Consider the following 25399-nt stretch of genomic DNA (forward strand, 5'->3'; position numbering starts at 1 on the left):
GGCCTCTAAAGCCGTGTTGTGTTAGAGAAGGGCATTTATTTGCTAGAATGTGTTTAAGAAGTTGGGAGTGGATGCACTACTCCAAGATTTTTGATAACCATGACAGTATTGCATAGGCCTATAATTTGATAAATCAATGGATGGGCCACCTTTGTGTAATGGGTATAACATAACATTTTTTCCAGAATTCAGTTTTCATTTGTTGGTTTCTCCAGGCCACAAGAAGGGATCCAGCTGTGGAGAAAAGCCTATGCTTCATTCTTGTCAATGCAAATATTTTAAATGTAATATGGGGGTTATTGCAGAAATACTTATGGTAGGGACTGTACTACCTTGCTAAGATATTGTAAACAAATTACAACAGTCCAAGGCCATATGCTTCTAGCATTGCACCACTAGGAGCCATAACGTTTATGAATGAGTTGTTTTGAGTTACTAAACAGCAAAACATGCATATGATAAATCCAGAATATACCACAGTGATACTTAAAATCATGTACAAAAAGTCTTTAGAAATGATTGTTAACAATAGGCATAAAAAGAAGAATGTTAATAGATCTTCATTGCTGCAAGTGAAAGTTCAGTAAAGCATTAAGCATGCCTTTTATAATGGTTTTTAGTGTAGTAAATATTTCCTCATCATTGCCTTCAAAGTGTGATCGTGTGAAAAAACAAAAACAGCATCATACCTTAAGTCATGCAGTGAACTGTTGGAGATAAGTAAGCTAGCTCAGATAATTCATACCTGCAAGGGAAGAGAAACTATGCCTAAGTAGTAATTAGAACGTGAATAAATTGCATGATACCTGCAGAATGAATGAATTATATAAAATGCCTACAGAATCAAAACTGAAATAGAAAATGTATGCCTATGGTTCAGCAAACACTGGGTCTCCTTTTGTGCATAATTGCTTTCACGGTCCTTTGTTTCTTATTGCTCTTTACCTGATATACATAGCACAGTGATCTGACTAAAAACTGTTTGCTTAGTTGTGCATACCAGCATTTTTTTAAAACTCTTAATGTCATCATACTGGATTTAGAGGATGGGTAGTATCCCAGGATGCCCTTGTCCACAGATAATCATTTCTTGCATACACTAAGAAGACCTTCCACAAACTTATTAAAATACCTTCTTTAGCTTCACTACCATTAGCCATTAAGAGTGATAATTGGTTTTAGTGGTAGTGTACTAAAAATATTTTCACTGGGTATTGTCATCATCGTATCCAGCAAGAATTCTTTCTGCTGGGGATCCTGGCCAAGAATGAATGAATAAATTAAAAAATAACACACGACAGAAAAGCATCTTAGACTCAGTAAGTGAGTATAAAAGTAGTTTCACATTCACTGCTATGGCAGGATCACTGTTACCTGCTTCACATTCATGTCATGCTGAGTTGTTGAGTATGGATACAAATTACTTTTCAGTACAGAGAATATTATAACAGCTTAAATCTATTTGAGCAGCCTCCCAGTTCACAGGTCCTGAGATGCAGGGTGCATGGCTTCCTCTAAGAATAAGATCATTGAGTACAATAAATATGAAAAAAATATATAATAAGCAGGCAGAATGGGGAAGCTTAAAGTGACATGTACAAACACAAAGCAAGAACAGTTTGGCAAATAACTAGTGATTGTCTAGTCTCAGAGGGTGTTTCTATTATCAGATCAAGATTAAGAAGTGTAAGGGGTTACAGAGTCAAAGCTTAAACAGGCAAATACTACTAACTGGAGAAAAACATGAATAGTGTGATATATAAATATGGGGTGGGCACAGAAAAAGATGGGGAAACTTCTTTCTTGTTAAAATCTTACTTAATAGGCACCATCATTTGCTCTGAATGTGGGATACTCTGGTATGACAAAAGAAGGTCTAGATATATTTTTTGATGGCATGCAAATCTATGTCAATTTAATAATTACTAATTGCTGAATGGTGAGGTCATGTACGAAAAGACCAAAAATGGAAATCCAGATTGAGTAAAAGTAACTAAAAATGTCACAATACAAAAGTAAAATTAAATGAAAACCTTGAAAAATACATATTTTACCACTCCACTGAAAACATACTCACACTTTGAAGGAATAGATGACATTCAATTTCTGCACTGAAATGGTAATGACAAAAACATGTTTCTTACTTTTTGATATGTATGATATATTTATGCATCAAATATATTACTATGCATAACATCACAATGTAATAAAAATTAAACTGCAAATGTGTGCCAAATAACATAATAAGCACTGCATTGAAGAACAATACAAAAGCTCTACTCACATAGCAAACTGTAAAAGTTAGACAGCATTGAACTTTACATCACAGCCTAGGTGGAGCCTTATATATTGTTCAAAAATAAATTGAATGGAGATCCCATCATACAGAATGTGATTAATGTTCAATACCACTAAATGCTCACAGATAGATTTTCCTGTGTGGTTGCCGATCCCCCACATTATCATGCAGATCTTTTATCCCAGCACTTAATATAATTGCCTACAGTATCACTGTACAGTGAGGATAAAAAGACATTTTGTAATGTAGTGATGCATGCTGGGGAATCTGACCTTTAACCCCAAGGCCTGACTTATCAGTTCAAAGATACTGTCTTAGATAAATAATTTCACTCCAAACCTATTATTTTTCTCAACAGTTTGTTGCAGCAACGCTCAAAGCTATAATCTCAATGTAAATACATCTGAATGACTGATTCTTTTCTCATTTGCACTGCCAGCATACCTTGACATATGACATGGTAATGTGCTTTCATTACTAGTCATACTAATATAACCTACTGATTCAGGGCACTTAATGACATGCAAATTAGATATTTGCTGTATTCTCTAGAAAGGCAATTATTTCTGACTAGTAATGCATGCATGTAACATGATCCATGTATTTTTAACATGTTGTTCACCCAGCTTGGCATTGCAGGAGATAGAGGTCATGCCTGCAAAGCCTTAAGGTAAAACACTGGGTAGGAAGGAAAAGCAGGACATGCTTGGAATGAACATTAGTGGTCAGCATCTCGTATTTCAGCAGTAAAGAGACAGCAAATAGAATACGAGCAGGTGCTTCTAGAACATAAAGAAGAAAAAATACTGTTGTCTGGACTACTAAAAACATATGGCTAGTGTTCAGAAGAGAGTATGTAAAATGCCTATACATGATTGGGCTTTGTATTAGAAAAATAATTGTGCTGCAAGTTCTGACTCTTTAAAAATAAACTGCAATTGTTTTAAAACATTTTTGCAAGGGGGGTTTGCCCCTTGCTCATCATCATACAGGACTCTACAATCCATACATCTGTTATGTGTACACTTCCTGGATGACTATTGTGCCTCAGAGTAGGGGAATGCAATCTGGAACTGGTATATGTTCCTCTATTTTAAATTTAAATTCAAATTGTTCCAAGGAACAAAATAACAGTCGTAGTGGTTACTTGTGTAACTGACAGACAAAGAGTGGATAGAAGAAGTGATATGTCAGCCTGGTGTGCAGTACATAGGCAAATTAATAGCTCAGCAAGAATAACAGCAGCAATGCAGTTCATATTCAGCTGGGCTGTGCACCATAGCTGTTATGTGGAATTGTATTACATCACAGTTACACATCTGTATTAGCCAGATAAAAGCTACATTGTTTCTGTGGCAGCAGATGTACTGCAGCAATACATGTAAACACATATGGTAATATACACACATGAATGCGTGCACGCAAGTGAATACAGAGCTAGATATCACTAGAATCACTGAATGTCGGTGGCACAGTGCTGCCACAGCTGCTGTAACACAGAAGCTACACTGATATAGAATCATATAGGCATGGTTTATACTTCTTGGTGTAAAGAGTCAAATGTGCTTGTCATGTGGGACTTACATCAATTCATTAATGAAAACTATATCAGGAATTGACATATTGAAACTAAGAAATAACTTTCACTCAACTCATCAAAAATTCTGCAGAAAAAAAAAATCCAATAAGCAGCATTTTCATGCAGTGTTGTGCACCCATACCCCAAATAATTTCAATGCATCAACTCTGAGATTACAAAAATGTGGGGAAAAGGAGACATTCCCTTTCCCCGCTGTCTGCTGATCTTAAGCAAAGCGAATCGGACATATCTATTCACTTATACTGCTAAAGCCAAATACTTGCAGCAACCAGAGAAATAATATTCAGCAGAATATTGCAAACTACAGTTCAGCCAAATCAAGGTCACTATGATGAATGTCCACATCATGAAGCAGTACAGTGAAGTAAGAGGCTGTGCACTAAGTCATAGTAAAACTGGACATTCATATTAGGGAATGTGCCCTGACAGACATTGAGGCAGATTTGTGTTCTAATGGATAGAGATGTTGGATGCTATTGTTAGAAACTGTGTGCTAAGGTAGTGAGGTGGTACTGTGATGTCACAGACTGAACTACTGACAGTGGGGTATGACTCTGACAGCAGATACTGTGTACTAATGGATAATAAGGTGGGACTCTGTTGTCAGAGATTGTGAACTAATGGACAATGAGATTAGACTCATGTTAGAGACTTTGTACAAAAGGACAGTGACATGGGTCTGTGATGTTATAGACTGTGTACTAAGGATAGTGGGGTGGAACTCTGATGTTTGGGACTATGTATTAATGTATAGCAAGGTGTGACTCTAGTATCGGAGGTTGTGTACCAATGGACAGTGAGGTAGGACTATGATGACAGAAACTGTGATCTAAAGGACAGTACATTGGGATGTTAATGTCACAGACTGTGTACTTAAGACAGTGAAATGAGACTCTGATAGAGACTAATAATGAAAGATAATGAGATGGGATTATGATGTTAGAGCTGGAGTATTTAGTGTAGTGAGATGGGTCTCTGATGTCTGTGACTGTGTGCTAATGGATTGTGAGGCAGGAATCTGATGTCAGAGATCGTTTACTAAAAGTCAGTGAGGTGGGTCTGTGATGCAGAGACTGTGTACAGTGAGATAATGAGGGAGGATGCTGATGTCAGACACTGTGTACTGATGATAGCGAGGTGGGACTCAGATGTTAGAGAAAATGTTCTAATGGATAGTGGGGTGGGACACTATGTACTAAGGGACAGCAAGGCAAAGCATTAATGTTAGAGACTGTGTACTAAGGGACAGTAAGGCAAGGTGGTAATCGCAGAAACTGTGTACTAAGGGATAATGTAGTTGAACAATAATTGTTAGGGACCGTGTACTGAGAGATACCAAGACAGGACACTGATGTCAGACAGATACTGTGTACTGGGGAGGGTGAGGTGGGACTGTGATGCCAGATATTTAATGGATACTGAAACATGACACCGATGTCTGGCACTGTGTACTGGGGTGGGTGAGGTGGGACTTTGATGCCAGATATTGTAATGGATACTGTGACAGGACACTGATGTCAGGCACTGTGTACTAGGGAGGGTGAGGTGGGACTGTGATGCCAGACATTGTAATGGATACTGAGACAGTGCACTAATTTCAGACATGGCATGCTGGGGAGGGTGAGGTGGGACTGTAATATCAGACATTGTAATGGATAGTGAGGCAGGACTCTAATGTTAGAGGCTGTGTACTAAAGGATAGTAAAGTGGGACATTGATTTCAGAGACTGTTTATAAGAGATAGAGAGAATTAGAGATGCAAATGTGAACAACTACAAATGAATAGGTAATAAGGAACATACAGGGCAGCAACATTCATTATGAACTGTGTGACCCATTCCTTGGTACCAGATAATCTCAATAGTTGTACTATGTGTGTCTCTTTCTAAGGATGAGTGAGTATGCATGTGTGTGTGTGTGTGTGTGTGTGTGTGTGTGTGTGAAAATGCACTTGCACATTATTCTCTCACCCAACAGATGACTACATGTAGTCCAAATATGCACTACACAGATGTCTATATCCCTCAAGGTGAGGTGGACCATAGGGAGTGTAGTTTCTTGTTAAGATTTAGTAGTAGTACATTCATTTTAGTTTGAGTAAGTTTGGCTATGTAAGGTAGATTTAGTAGGCTAATATTGTCTACAAAAAGGCATTTGGGTTGAGATAAAGTTTTTTTTTTCCAATATTCATAAGCCTAGGTAGGAAAGGTGTAGACCACTGCTGGCAAAGCAGCACTGCCTGTCTTCCATGTTCTCCCAAGCTAACAGATATTACACTCCCTTAGAATGGTACCAGTGATTTAGCCAATTGTTAAAGTCAGTCATTTTCTAATGGTATTGTGGCATCATCCTTGGTGAGGGTAAAGTACTTCTCAGTGCTAAACTCTTACTTGCCTGAAACACATAATCTGAGAGCTTTATCATGCATCCATTTATTTAGTCCTGGGAGGTACATCTCAGATAATTTACACCAACATGTACTATGACCAAGTCATACTGGTACTTACTATATAATGATCTGAGTGAATGGGTGATGTGGTAAATCCCAATGCCTGACAAGCAGCTAACAATCACTCTTTTCTTGTACAGCTTGGTGAGGAATACATCTGTGTGTCTGACTATGGAGTCGTCTATGATTAGTATATTTGATGTTAATGTCGGAGTTGCTTGCCAAGTGGGCTTTGTTCCTCTGGCTTGGTGGCTCCCGTTCTTATATGTGTTGGAGCATTTTGTATTGATGTTTTTTTCTATATGCTGAGGAGGCATATTGTCCATGTAGCATTTAGGTGGCCTCAGTTTTTGTGGTTTTCGTCAGTCTGAACATAATACCTAAGAATAGTATTTAGTTTGTTTATTTCAAGAGTTTAGAAGTGATGTATTAATCAGCTTACTGCTGATGATCTTATTAATGTATTGTATACATGAAAGTTATTTGCATACAGCAGTAATAAGTACAGACATCTCTCACATACTGTGCATTGTTGTTTAAGCACTAGGTAGTCATCAGTCAGGATGAGGCAATTCCTACATCTCCTCAATATACCCATCTCAATCAAGTTGGCAACAGGAATTGTGGAAAATCCTGATCCGTGGCTTAATTAGGATACTATAACCAATGGGGTTTAGAATAATCTGACTAGTGAAATGGGTGGAGCATCTTATCCCAGGGGAGCAGCAATGGAACTGGGGTTAGAGATCTGAACTGGACCTTAAAGGAGACTGGTACATAAAGTGAAATACTTAGGATGCCAGAATTCTCAGGGATATATATGATAAGAAGTTATATGGATTGCTAAGGGACAGGGAGTGTTTATTTTCATGGAAAAAAGCAGTTGCACAGATAACCTACTACCGATCAAGTCCAACAGCTGAGTTGCACTGAGGATACTTCAGCACAGCTTTTTCCTTCCCTATTTTATCAAAAAACATTTATGGCAACATTTGTATCAGCTCAGATAATCTCTCGGCATTTGCAGCTTACCTCACAGTTTTGAGTGTTAATTCAAAGAACTTGAACAGGCACAGCTCAGTTTAATTAATACTAAGGAGGCTAATAAGATTACCAACAAGGAAAGGCTTCCACTTGAGGACAGTAAAATTTAAAAATCCTAAGAGGTTTGTAACAAGATTTGAATGATGAAACACTGCAATTTACAGTACAGCTATTATTATGAAACAAAGACAACTAAAATGCCTGGGGCTTGGATTAATGGGGAAACAAAGTAACTAAGTGCCCTGAAAGACTTGTAAAAGGCTGAATCTCTGTGATTTACAGCTCAGCTACTATTACAAAACAAAAGTACGTTAAATGTAATTAAAATGACTGGGACTTGGTTTTATTGGGACCAAAAATAATTAAAATTCCAGGGATTGCTTTGCAAGAAGACAAAGTAACTAGAAAAAACAATACCAGGGTAGAATTTGTAACAGGGTTAGTTTACTAAGATATAAGCCAAATGCAGTTTCTTACAGACAAGTTCAATACTTTGCAGTGAAAAAAAAAGAAACAAAGGATAAAACATCTATGCAGGCAATATAAAACAGGAACTGAACACAGCTGAAGTGATTTGAGACTAAGAGAAGCAGAAATCATTGAAGAGAACAACACAGCCACTGCTGTATTAAATCTCAGGGCTTCAAGCTCCTGGCCAGTTAGATATTGCAAAAAAGCAGATATTTACTCTAAAAACTAGTCCACAGTGTAAAAATAAGCACATAATTTGCTATAAGATGAACATTTGTACAGATGAGATTCTAGGCACAATACTGTAGCAGCAGGTATGCTAAAATACAGAGCAAGGACTTTCACAAAAATGGTCCTCAGTGTAAGAAATGCACAGACTTTGTTATAAATACAACTCTCCCACTGCTGAGAATCTTGGCATGATACTTTAGCACCAGGTATGCTAAAATTGCAGAGCAACAACTTTTTCATGAAAAGGGCATTAAATGCAGGGAAAATGCAGAGAATTTGCTATAAGCTCAGCACTCTCACTGCTTGGAATCAAGGCACAAGACAGTAAAGAAGAAAGCAAAGTTTTAAAATCAGAATACAAATATAACACAGTGTAATGAAAATAAATCACATTATACAAAATAGAAGAAGATAATGGAATAATACAAAATACAAGAAAGCAAAAACTAACATTTCCCTCACAGCAAGCTGTGGTAGAGTCTGGGTGAGCTTTTCCAGTAAAGCCTTGAAATGTTTTATTTTACCCTTTAAATAGAAGGTTTTAGTTCTTAGTTCTACTCTCGGTTAACAGGTAATTAACCTTAACTGACTTGTTCTAATTTCTGTGTGACTCACAAGAGACACAGCTGTGGTCTCTTTCCTAGTTTAAATATGCAATTAAAAACAAATCACTCTTTTCCTAGTGATTCATTCCAACAAGAAGGTGGTAATAACAGTATATTCATTGATTTATATTCGTATAGAAGAGGATTTGGGCTGTTTTACTAGTGTTATTAGTTTATTAATGTAATTCAAAATTGTTTTGGATTGTATGAATTGTGGACTGAAGTTTATAAAAATATTTTTGTTTACTGTTACGTACCAAGTATTTGATTTTATTTCTTATTGTTTTATAATCCTGTAAATTTTGGGAAATAGAATACTTTTTCCAAGTTATCCAGTTTTGTTTCAAAGTGTTATAATTTCTTTTGTTGACAGGGTGATCCAATGGGTAATATCATGTAGTGTTTTTTTTTTTTGTTTGTTTTTTTTTTTTTTTTTTTACTTCATGCATATATGATATCATGGCCATGTATGCTATTGGTGGTGCTCTTGAGCCCACTATTTTTTTTGTTAACAACCAATCCAGCATGTCTTTTTGGCAAGTAGAAGGATCTTCTTGTACATATTTCTTATTCAATCTTTGTTTACAAATTGTTAAAAAGTGAATTACAAAATGTATTGCTACAGTTTTAAAGTGTTTCTGGCATCTTGGAAATTGAGGGGACTTCATACCCATACTCTCCTAACATTAATACAGACTCCAAAGTCATTGTAATTTGGGAAAAGATGAATACTCAAAGGCACTTAACCTTCAGCTTCAAAACACATTTCTCTTACATTTGATGATATCGTTTCATAATTCTGAACTCTGAAATTATGTATGGCTTTCAGAATTTAAACAGAAATTCAAATCAAACAGCACCACTTTATTCTGCCTAGAATGGTGTTCATGATGTACTAACATACTATAAAGCCTTGTTTTTTTTTTTCCATTGTGTTCATTTTTGCTTCTGTTTTAGCGAACACTTTATCTGAGGATAGCAGTTTTATCTTGACAGAAGCAATGGTAATTTTGTCATCTTAAAAATAAAATTGTTTAAGTACTCGACGTTAAAATTCAGTGATGTGGGATGTCCAATAACAGTGATTTTCTTCTTTAGGAAACTGAAACAGGTTTCTATAGATTTTTTTCAAATTAACTTCCTTGCCCTTATGAGGTCAGGTTTCCTAAAACATGTGCATTTTGCATTTACTTTTTCTGGAGTGTTAGCTGACGGTCCACAAGGAAGAAGATCTTGGCACTGCAAAAGACAAAAGCAGGAACACACAATTCTATGGATTTTCAAACAGATGGCACAATATTCCTAATGTTAACATTAATATTCAGCCTGTAATTACAAAACATCTTGAATGCTTGCATTCTAATAATGTTTTGGAAGACAAGATACATTCAAATATTTGGTATGACAAATATACAAGTAAATGTATTGTTCAGAAAAAAATATCACCATTCTTTTAACTTTCAAAAGATTACATATGTAAAGCACGGAAACAAAGTTCTATATTATTTAATACTGTTTCTTCTTATAATTGTCTGTCTGTTATCAGACTCATACATTGCTCATTATAATCAGTTCAGTGCCCTTGTATGCTTTGTCAGTGGTGATTTTATTATACTTAAGTGCAGGGCTCCCCTTCTATACTGTTAAACATTTTAAACCATTCATTATTCAACTATACACACTTAAAATACATTTCACATGCTCTGACAAAAATGAATACTGTAAGTTGCTCTACAGGTATAAAATCTGAACTGTGTTTAAAAAGAATTAATACTTACACGATAAACATCACTGAAAATAAATCCTCATCTTACTTTTCTATCAAAGTAATGCAGGTCCAGTATAAACTCCTGATAACTGGAACTAGGTTCTAGTCATTTCTGTAGTAACGAAATCCAACAACTCTCACAATAAGGGTGACAACCTCTTTTACAGTACCTTCGGTATCATTGCAAGTTACTTATATACTCGGTTGTAGCATTTGATTTTCCCAGTATTTATCCCTGCATTTGCTGTCTTGGGTCACTTTTTCCTCTGTGTATCAGACATTGCAAATAACCTCTTATTATCAACCCCTTCTCTGGAATACATTGAGATTTCCCCATTCACTCAGGAAATTTCAAAATTTCTTCTAGTGATATTCATTCTAAAGGTTGACATAATAGACAAGTAGATGATAATTGTTCTTTTCAATAATAGTGAATTGCAGTTGTCACCACTGACACCCTTACTATTTGATACAGGGTTTTTATAACAGTTATGCCTTTGCTGGTAAACTAAATAATAACTCATAATTGCTTGTTGTACTCCTGTATGACAGACATGCTATGACTTTTAAAGCTTTGTTTTTCTAAGTACAACCTCTTATCCTCACTTTCTTTTGATACCAATAAAAATTTGCTTTGCTTATAATTAAATTCATCTCAGTAAAGTTTATTTACATTAATAAACTTTCACCTAACATCTACATTGTGAACGTTTTCCTTCAGAATACCCCTACATCTGTTTAAATTGGCCATATGTCTGCACTTTTAAAAATTAACCATTTCCTTCAATGCCCCATCTTCAATTTTAATTTGTTGTCCAAGCCAAATATTTAGGTTAAGGCAAGATTAGCAAACTGTAATAATGCTACTATGTCATTTAGGGAAGAGAGCTGAGGGGAAAGATACAAAGACAAAAGTGTGTGATTTAACAGAAAAAGTTATTCTGTTCTCAGGCAGAGATCAGTGATGAGTTAGTAAACTAAGAGCATGCTGAAGGAATGAACAAGTTATGGAAATGGGTCAGAGAAAGTAATCAAGGCTGTGGAACAGAATAAGAGAAAGAGGCAAAAAGAGAGGAAGAGCAGTTTGGCTTCACAGAAAAGTGAGACTAGCAATAAAAGCAAAGGTTGGGGTGTATATGAGGTGTAAATAAAGGCAGACAAGAGAAAGTACAGCACAAGGTAGTTACCAAAGGGCAACAAAGAAGGTAAAGGCTGTAACTGTGAATTAAATGTGAGTTTTCAGAAGACTCTGGCCTAGTAAACAAATAAAGAACAAGCAAAGCAGTGCTAAAGAACACTGGTAGAAATAAGTGGATGTTTTTTTTTTCTTTTTTGCACAAAGACAACGCTGAATACATGAAAGTGTGAGAGAGCACATTAATTTATTTTGACATATAAGTGGCAATTTTAAGGCTGTACAAAAAACTGTAACCACTGATGTTGATGTAACAAGAACCTGCAGATGAATCAACACATGGGTAATTCATAGATCAGGTTTAATAGTAACCTTTCATTTCAGTTATTGTATATGTTTCTGTGTGTTTCTGTGATTATAGTGATTAAAACAGATATGGCAGTTTGTTTTGTCCCAGTCCCCTTCAATAAACACATCACACCAAATGACATTTGATGACCTTTATTAAACTTCCATAAACATGACTGTAAACCAATATTTATTAATTTCAACCAAAACATGATATAGGTGAAGATAACATCCATGTAACATTAACATAGAGCAGCATGACCCCGCTCATCCTGATCAGTAAGCAGCATCCATACCTCCACTCACTTACTTATGAAGCAGCGTTCCACTCACTTCAGTTATCATATACTGAATTACACCTCCAATCAAATAAGCAGCTTACCTCTGCTTGCTTATTTACTTATCAAGCAGCGCAACCACTCACTTTCCGTTCCCAACTTATTAAATTGAACATCCAACACCAGAGGGTTAACAGAAGAGGGCAAGCCTGCCCCTCCTCTCCGTCCTGCCCAAACTGAAAATAACTGCAATCCCCACTAATTAAAAGGGGAGGGAGGATGGGTATCAAGTTCACGCCAAAAATGTGACTCTTACTCCAGTTACACTTGCCTAAAACCCTTTAAGTCCCTCCCTACCCTTACCTCATTTCCTCCCAGTCCTCCCTCATCCCTATTTAACACTGTCCTCTCTTATCCTATTAATTCCTGCTACTCTATTTTTCTACTTCCACTTGAAGATGTCCCAGGACAAATTGGTCTGTTCCAAACCTCATTTGTCCTGGTCCCCTTCAATAAACACATCACACTGAATGATACTTGACAACCTTTATTAAGCTTCCATAAACATGATTGTAAACCGATATTTATTAACTTCAACCAAAACATGATATAGGTGAAAATAACATCTGTGACACCCATGCACTGGCCCAGTAATCAAGAAGCCTCAGTCCTCACCACTAGCACCAGTGAGGGGCATGCACAGTGGGAAGGATAACAAGTGCTCACACAGTAAAGTACAATCTCCCTTTAGAGCACAAAGAGATCACAGTCAGTCCAGGGCTGGTTTCTCTCTTTCTCTCCAGATCCCCAATAAGACTCCCCACTGGCACAGCTATAGGGTACAGGTCTCAGCCTAGTGGTCAAGCCAAAACCTCCAGCACCCTCTCTGTTCAACCGGTGCTTCATGTCCCTGCCCAAGTAGTTGACACACACACACTGTGAGATAAGAGCTGCATACAAACACACAGACACTCTTGGGGAAGGCTAGCACAGGTTCTCCAGCTATGCCCCCTTCTTGTCCAGACTATAAGGTAGAAATCACTGACACCAAGCACTAATATCAGCTACTAATAAGGCCCTTACCAAAGGGTGTCCAATTTTTCTGTGTATTATTATTATCCAATTAGTAAGTATGACGGACAGCAAGGCTTATTGGAGTGGCTTGGATAGTATCACTATATACATGCAATGTACTCTGGAGCTTAAATTGTCTCTACACAAAACATCCACAGTTGAAAGGTTTAAAAAATATTTAATAATAAATAATAAAAACACAAGACAAATCTCTTCAATTCAACACAGTGCTAGTCAAGAATTCAGACATCACAGGAAAATGCTTAAAATAATACTGTAGAATAGTCTTACATAAATATAGAAAACACTAGACTAAACTGGCTATTTCTATCTCTAAGAGAAGTCAATGTTCTAAATAAATATCTTACTTACAAGCAAAGGAAAGTACTGGTAAGTTGATGTGTTCAGGTTCAGACAAAATCCCAAATGCTCTAATTCTCTCCCTCTCTCTCTCTCTCTCTCTCTCTCTCTGAGAAAATCTTAAATTGATAATACATTACTGCTGACTCATTTTAGATTACATCATTCTTGACACCTCTCTGGTTTAATTTCCCAGGCTAACAGAAACTCAGAGTTTAAAATATCTTTGTAATCATGCACCTGCAGGAAGCCCCAGCAATAAAAGACATTATACATGTAAAATCTAGCAACTGACTCTGGTCTCAAAACAACACAAAGAATGTCTTACCCAGACATCATGTCTCTGAGTTTGAGATCAAACAGTCATGCAATGCTTGACTTATCAGCTTTCTTCCAGCAGAGTGTACTGTGGTTACATTTTTGAAGCTCAGTACAACATATAGATTAATCATAACATACAGTTCTCTTTTACATTTGTAAAACCAACCTGTGGATTATATTAATATTTATAAATCACATAGAACTATTTACAAGTTTCTATCTGGCTGGGTTGGCAGCCTTTCAGTTTTTCACAACATCCATGTAACCATAACATAGGATAGCGTGACCCCCGCTCATCCTGATCAGTAAGCAGCATCCATACCTCCACTCTCTTACTTATGAAGTAGCGTACCTGCTCACTTCAGTTACCATTTACTAAATTACACCTCCGTCCAAACAGCTTACTCCCCTTGCTTATTTAATTATCAAACATTGCAAATGCTCACTTTCCTTTCCCAACTTATTGAATTGAACATCCAACCCCAGAGGGGGAACAGAAGAGGGCAAGTCTGCCCATCTTCTCTGCCTACCAGCCTGACCAGGCTGTTCCTCCTCCCTCTGACAAAACTTCCACCAATCTAACCACCATTAAGGCATTAGGCCAAACATCATTCAGCGTACCCCATGCTCTCTAACTAAGCTGGATCCGAGTCATCTCCTCCTAAAACCCCTATCACATAACTAACGTAAATAGCCAGTTACCTAAACAGCTGAAAACAAACCACTGATCCCTCTCTTTTGCTATGTTAACAGACCATAACCTCATAACCTAGCATAGCTACTGCACATTAACTAAATAATCCTCACCTCATGACCAAAGGAAGCCTCACAGTGATTCCAAGGATATTGCCAACCAACTGGACAATGAAATACTAAGCCCACTGCCACTAAAGCCATGCAGATGCAATTGCATACCATCATACCACATTACCACCCCATTTTGACCACACAATGAATGTAGTAACCAAATGAGATCTCTTTAAAGTCAGTGCAATAGCAACCCTGACACCACAGCAACCCACATGGTGAAAGTAGCAGACTCTACATCCAACTTCAGACCAGTGACAAGTGGAGTACCACAGGGCTCAGTCCTAGGTCCTCTCCTGTTTGGTATCTACTTCTCTGAAGTACAGGCTAACACAGAATGTCTTTGGCTAACAAAGTTTGCAGATGACTGCAAACTACAAGCCATAATCAAATCTCCAAATGATGTGGACATCCTAAAAAAGGGCCTCCCTGAGACAGATGCCTGGTGTCAAAGCCATGGCCTCAAGCTCAATGCCAAAAAGTGCATTGTATCCCTTTTGGTAAAAACTCTGTACCCATGAACTACCTCATAGGCGGTAGACTACTTAACACTGAAAGTGTGATAAGAGACCTTGGGACACAGGTGGACAGCAGTCTCTCCTTTGATAATCACATCGCCACAGTAGTCAGGAAATCCTTCTACGTGGCACACCTCGTCACAAAAGGTTTCTCATCCAGGAAAAAAGAGGTCATTGTTCCCCTCTACTCATCACTCATTAGACCCATTATAGAGTACAACGCCCCTTTTGGTATGTACCTCACAAGACATATACAACAACTGGAAAGGCCACAGAAATACCTCACAAAGAGGATTACCAGCCTCAAACAGATGCCCTATGCAGACCGTCTCAAAAAAACTCCAGCTTTCGCCTACTCAGAGGCAATCTCTGCCTAACATATAAAGCTATGTCAAACCCAGAGCTGTTGGACATGCTCCACGTAAAGAAATCCCAATCCCTCCGAGCTACATGCTCTAGGGACCTAAACCTTGTCACCACAATAAACATAACATGCTGGAGGGATATATTCCTGTCTCAGAGACTTTATATACTCTGGAACAAACTACCTATCTATATCAATCAAAGCTCCTCATTAACACTCTTCAAGAAAAATCTTGATGATTGGATGGGAGATAGGAAATTCACCCTGGGGATCACTTCTGTAGCTCTGCTTAACAGGGGCACAGGAAAATAATTTTCTTGGGTGGCAAGAGCCAGCGTACCATTTGGCTAGGCTTATATAGGCCCTAGGGCCAATAGCCTAGTACCTACCTATGAACCTATAAACATAAAATGTTTTAAACAGCCACCATGGCACTTTAGCGGCTCAACCACCAGAAACCCTACAAGTTCCATATTGACAACTAAAATGAGCCATAATCCCCAACAAACCCAAATGAACCTCCTACCCAGCTTAATACAAACCGAAATACTCAATATCCCCTCAATCATCCTTCCTTCCCTCATACAAGCCACTGCCCCAACCCCTCAACTTATAAACCCTATCGCAGACATAGCTAAAGTAGCCAACAGACCAAACAACTGATAGTAAACCTCTGAACCCTCTCCAATGTTGCCCCCTCCACTTGAAACCACACAGGGGTAACTGCCAACTATCCCTAACAGCAGCCCTATATAATAATGTCCAAGAGCCATCCTGCCATCCCTCCATCTATCCAATACAAGCTTAGCACCTCATTACCATCCTCAACTTTGTTGACCCTCAAAACATTTCCAGAATGACTAACTACAGTCATGACAAATGCCACCAAAGTTATAATTCCTTGAACTCAGCAACCCAAGACCAATTCCAACCCACAACCCATCTTTACAATAATCAACATCTGTCCATCTACCCACTCAACCTACGTCTACCCTTCAAAACAATGAACACTAACCAAATTCATGATAGCACAGTACTATGCTCTTGATTAAGAACACCTAACACCTGCATAATCTTAATCTCCCCAAAGTACTACCTTCTAAAGCCAATCCTGACTAAAATCCGAGCCACGACCTTCAAAACTAACCTTGACCCCCGTGCTATGTATGCAACTAGTAAAAGTAACATGTGCTACTTCTGAAAAATGAAAGCATGCCATGCTTAAGCCCTCTATCACCAACACAAGTGAGGCACACTGTACCCAAAATATACCAAACACACCCTCATTCCTACAATGATTCCTGAAATTCTACCTACAAATTTCACTCAAGCATAAATGAAATGGTTCTTGTGGTACTTCATCTAAACCCTAACCTAGTATTAACCTTACCAATACCTACCATGCCCTAAGATAATTTCAGCTTTCTATCCCCAGAGCACATCATGGGCCCTCTACCAACACAGTAAACTGAATGGATAACTGGAAATGCACTCCAAGCATTCCGCCCAATTCTGACATGCCTAACTGCATACTTACCAAAACAGAATTACCTAAAACCTGCTTACCCACCTTTCCAGTGGCCAAAACCATTCCCTCACAGCTGCATCCATCACTTTTCAAGAGCAATTCTTTTGGGCCTCCCATTAATGCCCCTATGCACTCCCCCCTTCTGTAATCTCATTCCAGCAGCTGAAAATTTCCTCCACACCTATTCCCAAGACAACTGCACACCTAAAATGGTCCCTCAAACCCTACCTACTCTTAGCCGTCATACATATACTAAGCCCCTCACTATCATCCCAGCTGTTGTTAATTCCAGCCCACCTATGTACTACCCCAAAATCCCCTTAATGCAAACTGAACACTTGCTGCACCATGACTTTAATTTACCTCAAGCACCTGTCGCTACAGTAATCTTGAACCATGCAAACTCTTACTTGCCTAAATGAGCACCTGAAATCGTGTCACTACCTGCAACCTCACGGCCTTCCACACCAAAGTCCAGAACCGCCAACAGCACCATCACATGTCAAAATCCACTTCCTTTAGGCCCACCAGCTGATACAACTGCATACTTCATCATCTCTGCCTGAAATTCTGTACCTCCATCATCTGCAAAAGAAAAACAAATTAAGCACCTTGCGGTTATGAAATTGCAATGTTTATAGCTGACAATCTCAATTCACCCAATTACAGAGCTACCAGTCAGAAAATACAACTTAAAGACGAGAATCAAACCCTTTACTCTGATTGTGTGACAACACAATCACCATGTCCACCCCTTACCACCTGCATTAACTCATTAACACTGAGTACCATCCCATGGCACCTCTGTGCTTAAATCCGAGCATGCTATGAGGCGATAGGAATTCCATTATGTTAACCCCGACTGCCTTCCTGCAGTGTATGTAAGTTTGCAGCCCTAATTTCAAGCTAGTGTTGAAAAATCAGTTGAAAAAGTAACTGAACTTTGCCAGTTACCTTCTCAACTTTGGATTTAGAGTGTAATTATCTGATGGTCCTATTGGATTTTTATGAGAAAATTGGCTTTGAATGCTTCCTGTCTTTTTATATGATAGAGTACAGTCATGGCAAAATGGAATCAGCTGCAACGGACATCTGTTACCATAACTTAGATCATGAAACTGCATAAAAATCACGCAGTTTTTAGCACTTTTCCATTAACAGCAGCAGTGCTTGCAAAACAAAATTCATTTATTACTAACAAGGTAAGCTGCTTCATTTCAGTTTAGACAAACACATAGGTGGTTAATGTAAACACACACACAACATTTAGTTAATGAACCAACTGACAGTCCTTATTGCTTTTACGATCTTAGCTCTGACACATGCCACATAGCAACGATTGGTAGCAGGATATTGTTTTTAACTTGCAATGGTAAAGAAACAGGTAACCCTCTGAAACTGTATAACAATTATACCATGACCCTCCATTAATATTCCAAAACGTGCACGCTGATTGGCCAGCGTGCATGTTGTAAATCGACTTATACTAATAGAAAAAGGTCCGGTCGCCCGGACTTTTTCCATTAGTATAAGTCTCTTTTAAAACACTGTCTTGCTATGTTAAAAGAGTTTAACATAGTGACACAGGTTTAAAAAAAGCAAAAGAGATCTCCATTGCTTTTTTTAAAGCTGTCTCGCTATGTTAAACTCCTTTAACATAGCGACACAGTGTGAAAAAAGCAACGGAGATCTTGCTTTCTCCATTGCTTTTTTTTAAACCTGTCTCGCTATGTTAAATGGGTTTAACATAGCGAGACAGCTTTAAAATAAGCAACGGAGATCTCCGCTGCTTATTTTAAAGCTGTCTTGCTATGTTAAACCCATTTAACATAGCAAGACAGGTTTAAAAAAAAAGCAACGGAGGAAGCAAGATCTCCATTGCTTTTTACTGTTTCACTATGTTAAATGGGTTTAACATAGCGAGACAGCTTTAAAATAAGCAACGTTGCTTATTTTAAAGCTGTCTCGCTATGTTAAATCCATTTAACATAGCGAAACAGTAAAAAGCAATGGAGATCTTGCTTTCTCCGTTGCTTTGCCACAGCTCTGATGTACTGGTAGGCATGCAGTACATCAGAACTGCAGCGGATACCAGACAGCTGCGGAAGGGCAGCAAAGAGGCATTATAGAATGCCATTATTTAAGAAAAGTAATTATTTCTTTTCTTAAATAATGTCATAGTATAATAGCAATAACCCACTTCTGGGTGTGGGTAATGCGGGATTTACCCACGGTTGTCTTTGTTTGGTCCCTTGGGCTTCACCCTCGGGACCAAACCATGCCAACCGTGGGAAAATCCCACATTACCCACACCCAGGCGTGGGTTATTGCTATAATAACTGTGAACGATCATCTGCCTCTTTCAAAAGGATGGAGCCAGATTGCAATTTTAATAATGTGTTTCTCATTTCTGATTGTGCCTTTGAATCACAAAATGCTTGCTTCACTCATGTCAGGTTTATGTTATACAGTGTTGCAAATTTGAAAATAGTAATACACGTACCACGCCTTTTTGCTATATATTTGTGATGCCTCTTTAAAATGTTTGTATTTCAAAAATGCTTGCCTTTTAAAATATGTTTCCTCTCCTACTTATTTCCGTTTCACGAGCACTGCTTCCCCGTTACTGGAAAAGGCCACCGGAGGTGTTGCCATGAATCCTCCTAGTGGTTTGACATTATTTATTCATCATGTAGAATGCCATCTAATGGTCATGTCTGCCCAGGTATGGCTGTGCATATTGCTCAACATTAATTATTCTATGGATGCCACTCTAGTCATTCAGCTCTCTGTGGGTGTGGTCCTATACATCAGTGTCAGTAGTCGAACTTTAGTGCTGTCTATTGCTCACGTTATCCTTCTTTGCTGACTGCCATTTCTATTGTTCAGAACCTTAATTTCCCTTATGGAACAATAATGATTGTGTGCATTAAAATTTGGTACACAAAAAGAAAACTCAGTCTTCTGCTGTAGAGGCTTCTGGTTTGTATTTGTGATTTTAACAGGTTCGTAGGGTCAATGGCTTTTAAGTTCCAACAAATGCTTCAGCTAACCCATTTGTGACTAGATGGTAAGAAGCTGGTATGAAAGCTATTTTGGAGCTTGAACATTTTACATTTCTTTTGTTATCTGTGAGATATTAGTGTAAATCTGTACAGAAAAGTTGCACAGAGGTGAGGAGAGGAGCCATGATTACTTTTCAACTATCCAGATTTTTGCCTCTTATTTTTGGTCTGTTGGTCATTAATTTTTGTGATTTTCTGGCAAATCATTGAGGATTGAAATCATTAAATAATTCTTTATAATGACCAACATCTGAGTTTCAAATTTCATATCCTCCTGAAAATATATAATAATGTAAAATCTGGCATTCTAGCAAATTTACATTTATAGGTGTGATATAATCTGTCCCTATTTTCAGGCCTTTGCCCACCCCCTTTTTTTTTGGCTTTGTCCAGATTTCTTGTGCTGAGAGGTTGAGAGGTATGGAGCCATGCAAACAACTTTTGGTCATTTTGTGGGAATGAGTGTGTGCATGTGTGTGTGTTTTTAACATCACAGAAGCCACGAATAGTCATGCAAAGTCAATGTGAATACACTTCCTGGATGTTGGAGGCTGCAAATTCTGAAGGTACACAGGGATGTGTATAACTTTTTCTGTTGACGGTGTTTATGTCACCTAAAATTAGTAGCTCAGCAATGAACTTAGGGTGTGTGTTGCTGTGGATGAATATTTTGGAGAATTGTATAAGTAAGTGCATTTCATGTATTCATTGTTACTGATCTTTAATCATATATTTAATACTTTCTAGTATAACATGTAAAATACAGCTGCAGTAGTGACTTTTGCTGTGTCAGTGTTTGTACTGAGCTTTTTGTGGTTAAAATGGCACCGTGCTTTATGGTTAGAGATGAGATGGGAGGGATCCTCTTTACCCGTATTGCATATGGGCTAATATTTCTTTAATCGAATTGTATTACCTGAGAGGATTTGTTGTTTAATCCCCATTTGAAATGTATCAGAAATGCAGAAATCTATAGTGTTCACCCATTCTCAAATATCCTTTTAATTCTACCTGATATTTTTCTTTGCAGACACATGAGCCTGCTGGTGCTGCTTTACGAGATGCCAGTTTTTTTTTTAACCTGCTACTGGTAGTCTTACTAGAAAGGGTTGGGGATTGTAATTGATTGATGCTTGTAGGTAGGTTGAGCTAGCTTTTCCAAGCGGCAAAGCCTCAGGTGTGCTTGGTGCGAAAGAGGAAGGAAAAGAGAGGTCATCATCTCTCTCTACTCTACCCTCATTAGGCCAATCATTGAGTATAATGCCCCATTTAGCATGTAGCTCACTAGACACATGCAACAGCTGGAAAGGCCACAAAAGTAACTCACGAAGAGGATCCTAGGCTATAAACACATGTCCTACATGAACAGACTCAAAAAACTCTGACTATTCTCTTTCTCATATCATCTACTAAGAGGCAATCTCTGCTTAACTTACAAAGCCATGTCTGTCCCAGCTCTGTTAGAAATGTTACATCTAAAGAAATCCTGATCCCTCCGTACCACACACTCCAGAGACCTCAACCTCATTACCACAATCAGCAGAAAGTACAGTTGGGTACACTTACCATAAATGCAGATGTTTGAGTGTATTCACTGTTGCAGTCATCACACTTGGGTTATCTGCCTGCAGGTAGCCCTTAGTTGGCCTGAATACCAGAGACTTAGTATTTCTGCGTTGGATGCTGTCACTTCTTCCATGATGTCAGGTCGCCTGGGGTATAAAAACAGGCCGCCAACGCCATTACATCAGTTTTTCTTGCCCCGAATGTCAGGAGCCCCCAAATAGGAAGCTAGGCTATGGTGTGGAAACACCACCAGTAAAAAGCAAATACCAATACAAGTAGAAATAGCCATAGAGATGAGAGATAAAGAAATAGAGAAAACAAGGAGGCTGGAAGGAGGGAAACCAAGACTGCAACAGTTAATACACTCGAACATCTACATTTATGGTAAGTGTACACAACTGTACTATGTTCTTCTGGTTTCACTGTTGCAGTCATCACACCTGGGTTAATTCCCAAAGCTGAGGAAGGGTGGAGGCAGTCAAGAAATGTTTGAGCTGGCTAGTAGGCAAGACTGCTCTATCAAATCCTGCCCTGGATTTGGAAAAGATAGGCAGGTGGTAATGCTTGGTGAAGGTGTGTACAGAACTCCAGGTAACATCTTCCAGTATGTCCCTGGTAGGGACTCCCCTGTGAAATGTTGTAGAGGTAGATGTAGCCCTTGTGGAATGTGTTCTGACCCCCTGAGAGGTTGGTTTTCCATGGTGCTTGTAATAGAAATGGATGCAGTGTGCAATCCATTTGGAAATGGTATGCTTTGAAATGGCCTTGAAATGTTGGCATTGTTTAACTGGATATTTTTGACAATATTTCTGCCTTTTTAACTTCTGACTGTTATTGTAACCAGGGGAATGGTTAGGTGAGATAACCTGAATTAATACTTTTAAATGGATCAGCCAGATAAGTTTGACATTTCTGCTTGTCTTGTTATATTATTATTATGATTATACTCGGTAGTTGCCTGAGTGAGATAAAGGTTATCAGTAGGTGACTACTGACAGCATGGAGCTACCATATTTTTCGTGCATTTCTCCTGGCTTTGTCAGTCATGTGTGGAATTTAGGTGGGAGGAGGGGCTCAGTAATATCTGTGTTATACTATTTGACTGAATGCCTATTCAGGTTATGTGCAGCAATTATCACCTGTGTCTCAGCATCCATACCTTTGCAGTAATGAAAGGAAGGTCATTATCACATTAGCAATACGTGCAGTTACAGTATAGCAGTTAGTCATTATCACTTTTCTGGGAAAAGTCTCAGCTGCTGTCACTGTTATTCACATAAGTAGAAGTCGTTATCACTTTGATGAATGTACAAGCCAGGTTATGTTTTTTCTCTGGTTGGAGTCATTGCAAGCAACCACCCACATTCTTCATCAACTGCCTACCCTCCTAAACCCCTGATTTTTTTTTCTTTATATATATATATATATATATATATATATATATATATATATATATATATATATATATATGTATGTATATAAAATTTGTGCATGTGTGTATATGGATATATATGTATGTACATAATGTACATGCACAAATATACATTAGTCATACACACACACACACACACACACACACACACACACACACACACACACACACACATATATATATATATATATATATATATATATATATATATATATATATATATATATAATTTTGGTGATTGTGCGTATCTTAACATTTCCCTGAAGGAGTCATTTGGGTGAATGTTTCATTTAGGGACATGTGTATAACATGTAGTAATGAAGATGTTGGTAGGGGAAATAATTCATTTGTGTACTAGGGAAGTGCTTGTGCATACATGGTCAGACTGCTGAAGATCGTAATACAGATACGGTGTAACAAGTATAGGTTATCTATAGCTCAGGTTTCAGTGATGGTTATTATAATTTTTTGTTTATGTATCCAGCTTTCAAGAATAATTTATTATCTGTTAACAATATGCACATACTGCATTGAGGAAAACTGATGGGTCTTATTGTAACCAGAGTGATGGTCAGATGCGATAACTGGAATTATTACTTTTGTAACTAATTCTTACATGCATGAACCAGATAAGTTTGACATTTCTGCTTCTATTACTGTACTTCTGCTTATACTAAGTAGTTGGCATGTTTCCATGCTTAATTAATAATGGGTGGAAATTAGGTGGTAGAAGGAAGGGCTCAGTACCATCCAAGTGTTATACTGTTTTGACTGAATTATAATGATATAGTATTTCTACTGAACGATAATGAATGCCTCTGCACTCCGCACTAACATGTATTAGTTAGTTATTTGGTTATATGGTTATGGCAATTATGACTTTTTTCATATTTTGGTAAATAACTTCACAAGGGAGAATCTGAATGTGCTAAGTAATACCTCATTTTGAAGATAGTATTACTGGTTCCATCATGGTAAAAGAATTGTGCCTCGATGTTGTACACATGTAGGTTCATAGGCTGGTACTAGGCTATTAGCCCTAGGGCCTATACAAGCCTAGCCATAACAATTCCCTGGCTATTTCTTCCCACACTATTTACTTCCATGGACCCCTGTCTAGCAGGGCAACTGATGTGATCCCTGGGGTGAATTTCCTTTCTCCCATCCAATCGTCAAGGTTCCATTTGAAGAGGACCAAAGAGGCACTCTGCTTAGCATGTATGGGAAGTCTATTCCAGAGTCTGGAGAGTCTCTGCATCAGGAACCTATCCCTCCAGCATGTTTCGTTTATTGTGATGACAAGGTTTAGATCCCTGGAGCGTGTGGCTCTGAGGGTTTGGGATTTCTTTAAGTGTAGTATGTCTAACAACTCTGGGTTTGACATGGCCTTGTATGTTAAGCAGAGATCGCCTCTGAGTAGACGATATACGATAGAGTATAGCTGGAGTTTTTTAAGGTGGGCAGCATAGGGCATCTGCTTTAGGCCTGTGATTTTTTTAGTGAGGTATTCCTGCAGCTTTTCCAGTTGTTGCAGATATCTTGAGAGGTACATACCAAATGGGCATTGTATTCTATAATGGGTCTAATGAGGGATGAGTACAGTGAGACAATGACCTCCTTTTATCTGGATGAAAAGCCCTTAGTGATGAGGTGTGCCACATAGAAGGATTTCCTGACTGTTGTGGCTATGTGGTTATCGAAGGTGAGACCACTGTCAACCTGTGTCCCTAAGTCTCTTATCACACTTTCAGTGTTTAGTGTACTGCCACCTATGTGGTAATTCACGGGTACATGTTTTTTCCCAAAGGGGAAAACTATACATTTCTTGGCATTGAGCTTGAGCCCATGGCTCTGGCACCAAGCATCTGTTTTTGTAAGGACCTTTTGTAGAGTATCCACATCATTTGGGGATTCAATAATGGCTCCCAGTTTACAGTCATCTGCAAACGTTGTTAGCCAGAGTCCCTTAGTGTTGGCCTGTACTTCAGAGAAGTAGATGCCAAACAAGAGCGGTCCCAGGACTGAACCCTGAGGTACTCCACTTGTCACTTGTACAGATATCAAAGTTTGTTTTGGACTTAGGTTATGAAAATTATGTTTTTTTTTCATATTTTGGTAAATAACTTTGCAAGGGAG

This window comes from Protopterus annectens, chromosome 12.part0 (genome assembly GCF_019279795.1).
Source record: "Protopterus annectens isolate FY-2018-M chromosome 12.part0, PAN1.0, whole genome shotgun sequence".
Taxonomy (NCBI): domain Eukaryota; kingdom Metazoa; phylum Chordata; order Ceratodontiformes; family Protopteridae; genus Protopterus; species Protopterus annectens.